We start from the raw sequence: 4,243 nt of genomic DNA, 5'->3' as shown, positions 1-4,243 counted from the left end.
CACGTCTCTGCTGTATCCTTGTGGGAACCAACATGTGTCCTTATTGGACCATTATCTCCCCGGGTGAAATTCCCAGGGTGGCGTAGTCGGTGTTCCAAGGATTTGGATGTCCAGTGGTTTCTGGGAATCACCACCTTTGTAATTATAGTCCAAATTAACAAAACATAAAACAAAACCTTTGAGTGCCACATATGTGTTTATTTGTGGTTAATTTTCGCTGGAGGAAACAGCTGTGGTGTGATGAGGGATGAACGCAGTGAAAACTTAAACTATAGTAGATGGGGAATCAATTATTGCTCCCCCATGATATTTTATAAACTAGATTTATGACCAAGAACTGCACAGATGCAGATATTATAACAATCTATCGATGAACACACACTTTGCCTCTGTTTCTCTAAAATATCCATCAAAAATGGCTGCTATTACCATAAATAAAAAATCTTACTACTCAGGCCTACTGGTAAATTGCTGCTAAAAACTGTTCAAGGAAGTATATAAATCTGAACATTATTTTATTGTCAAAACACTGCACATAAATACATATATTTTTTTGCAAACAAATGATCAATAAGTAGGTTAAATGATCACACAGGTCAAAATGTTTTACTTAACTTTTGTAAAACTTTGGAATCTAAACTGGGAATCGATAAGAATTTAAATTAATAAGCTGAATCAGAATAGATAAAATTCAAACAATACCCAACCCTAGCCACATGTTGTGAAGTTCACTGATTTATGAGCATTTTATGAACACTGATCAGCAAAATTCTAAAAGATGGTTCTTTGGCGCAACGTGCATAGCCATACTGAGAGAGTATGTTCCAGTTTTCTGAAAAGACTAAAGAATTGATTTCTTTTCAATGTTTGCTTTGTTTGCATAAAAGGAACCATATCATATCCTTAAATATCTCTTTGAAAAAGAACTTTGTAACATTTAAGCAAGTATTAAAATGAGTTCAATGTAGCTGTAGGAGTGTTAAATAAAAAATAAAGATGATTATCTTCATTCAGTTGTTCCATTTGGTAACATAAAAGCTCTTAATTCCAAAGATAATACAAGCTAATCAGTGTATTCAGTAGGTTGCATTAGTGGCATAAGGAATTGTAAGTATACAACAATGTGACAATAAAAAATTGCATTTACTTTTTACTTTTGATACTTAAGTACTTTTAAAAGCATGTACTTTTGTACTTTTACTTAAGTAAAAACCTGTCTTTACAAATTTTACTTGTAGTGGAGTAGTATTTGACCAGTAGTATCTGTACTTTCACTTAAGTAATGAAGTTGTGTACTTTGTCCGCTTCTGCCCTCAATCTACACTTCTGCCGAGCCCGCACTGAGGCGAGCTCTGCAGCAGACTTCTACCTGACAGTCAAAGTGGCATTACGTCACAAATGTGCAGACTCAGAGGAAGACCGTGAGGGTTTAGGGTTGGCACTGACCAAAATGTGGGCTCTATTTCAAAACTTGAAATCTGAATTATCATGCAACATTCTTCAAAATAGTATTGCAATCTTGGGTGTAGTTTGTATTTTGTGTGACCTTGATGATCCACTGATAAATGATTCAACTAAACAACTTAGGCTTTTGTAACATGGTTGACAATAAGTTATGTATGCATATATATATATATGTACGGTTTTTGGGTTTTTGTGTTTTTTTTTTATTTTTTTATTTTTTTTTTGAGTTGGTTTTTTTATTTTGTTGAAAACCCATTGAGTTTTTAAGCTCATTACTGAATTCCAACTGACCTTCAGTGTTTTATTGTGTTTTATTATGTGCCCTTTACCAACTGGTATAGAATTATGTCAGCAAATATCCCCACTGAATATATATACACACATGCATAAAGGCATTCGTTTTTTGAGGAGGAGATAAAAGTGTCTTAGTCTAGCATTTGCCATCATAGCCAATAGTCTGAAATAGCCTGTGCACTTCATCTTTCATAACATTTGGCCAAATAACAGAAAAATGGAAAAAAACAAAAACAAAAAAAAAAACAGCTGAGTTCCCACATAGATGCAGTCAACTTTATAACCTGTAAGTTGATGAAAATGTAACACTATGCACTAACTGCCTTAAATGCAGCCATTCTAATTGCAAACAAAACACGTATGTCCGACATTCTCTGAAATTCGATGGTTAAAAGCCTTGAAATTTTCATTTGAGCGTGATTTGCTAAAACAATGTTAATCACATAACACCTGCAAGTGTCTCACCGTATACAAAGCCACAATCATAGGCGTCACTAGATCATGTTTAGGGGAGCTATAGCTCCATAAACTAAACACGAATTTGTGATCGCCTCAGTCCCCTTTAAATTTCATATGAAAACGGCGGCAGACTTTGATCGGCTCCTCCATGTCTTTCAGTGTGTTCTGTTTCAATTCACAGACTGCGGCGGCGCAGAGCAAGAAACAGAGGACAAAGTGTATGTTCATCAATAGATTGTTATAATATCTGCATCTGCGCAGTTCTTTTTCATAAATCCAGTTTACAAAATATCATGGGGAAGCAATAATCGGTTCCTCATCTACTGTAGTCTAAGTTTTCACTGCGTTCATCCCTCATCACACCACAGCAGACAAAACACATATTTGAATGAATGAATGAAAAAAATCTAAATATAATTTTGATGCTATTGTAAATTATTTTAATTAATGTATTCATTTAGTGACACTAACAGAGAATTTGCTGTGTTTCAAAGCAGAGGTTTGAATTTTTAAACAGCAGATGAACATGTTTACACAAACACAAACACCAACTATCAACCATATTACGAAAACCTTCAACTGAAACATTTATCAGTGGATCATCAAGGTTACACAACAACACAACCTACACCCAAGATTGCAATATGTCGCAGAATGTTGCATGATGAAAGTCTTGAAATAGAGCCCAAAATATGAATTATATAAATTTGCATGCATAAGTTTTTGTTGTTGTTGTTGTTTTTCCTCAAGTTAATTTTGTAAAGTTCTTCTTTGGTCTCCATAATAACCAAAGGATGCCTAGTTAAACTGTGAGATGATGTCAAAAAATATTTTTAATCAGTTGTTTAATCAGTGTTCTCTATTTCTCCCTTGTTTTAGAGTACACTGATGCTGATGAATAATCAAAGTAAAGACCTTATTTTCTATTACTGATATACAGTAGCTGTGAAATAGGAAATAAAATTAAATAAATCCAGTCTAGGGACTAGTCTTTTTTTATTTTTTTTTCTGTTGATAAGTTAGCTAATATATTTAATTACCACATACCATTGTGCTCTCTTTTAAGCTCTCATCCAACTTTTTGTGTCACTTATGTTCAAAGTAAAAGTAATGCTGAAGTCCTAAATGGCCATTTTTACTGTTGGTTGCCATTTTGAGATGTTAGATAACTTATTCTATCTTGAGTTAGTGTGAAAAGAGAGACCATAAAATGATTGTAGAATTATGCTTTTAGGTGTCACAGTCATTCACTTGTCTAATTAATGGAGAGAGAAAAAAAATATTAGTCTATTATTATTTTTTTATTCCTCTACTGAACATTTTAAAAAAGAAATAAAATGAGTCGAAGTAGCTCATACTGTCTTCCAGTCAACTTCTCACATGCTGCTTCATTTCACACACACAAAGGCCCTCCTTTCAGAACATGGCAAATTATCCAATTGCCATCTGCTGCAAGAAAGAAAAAATAGTTGTTTTTGACAATGGGAACACTTTAAATGGATAGCTCACCCAAAAATGGAAATTTGCTGTCATTTTATTGACCCTCAGTCTATCCCAGATGTCAATGACTTTTTTTCTTCAGTAGAACAGTAAAGAAATTTTTTTTATGTGAAACGGTGATCCTTGGTGATTCATACACTGCACGGCTAGTGCGAGCCAGTGCTTTAAATGGGCCGGGTGGGGCTAATAGCCTCGGACCTGCAGCACCGAGGCCAAAATCATGCTGCATTTCCACTGTAAGGCCAGAAGCTCCGCTGCCTTCACTAAAAACCACCCTTTACACGTCTCTCAGGAAACGTCACGCCACCCCATAATTTCACCAACAAAGAGAAGTTATCAGAATAGTAATTAGAAATAAGTCACTGGAACTATAGCACGATCACAAGACGAACATGATAAAAGCGGCCGTTTGTTTGCATGCTTTGTTAAATATTTAAATCCAAAAGCATCAATGTTTTACAGTAATAAATTAAATATTGATCATAATGAATTAGGCTAATTTATCAGAATTGAAAATTAGTCACAT

The sequence above is a fragment of the Cyprinus carpio genome, chromosome B14 (genome assembly GCF_018340385.1).
Source record: "Cyprinus carpio isolate SPL01 chromosome B14, ASM1834038v1, whole genome shotgun sequence".
NCBI lineage: Eukaryota > Metazoa > Chordata > Actinopteri > Cypriniformes > Cyprinidae > Cyprinus > Cyprinus carpio.
Note: the sequence above shows the minus strand (reverse complement) of the source record.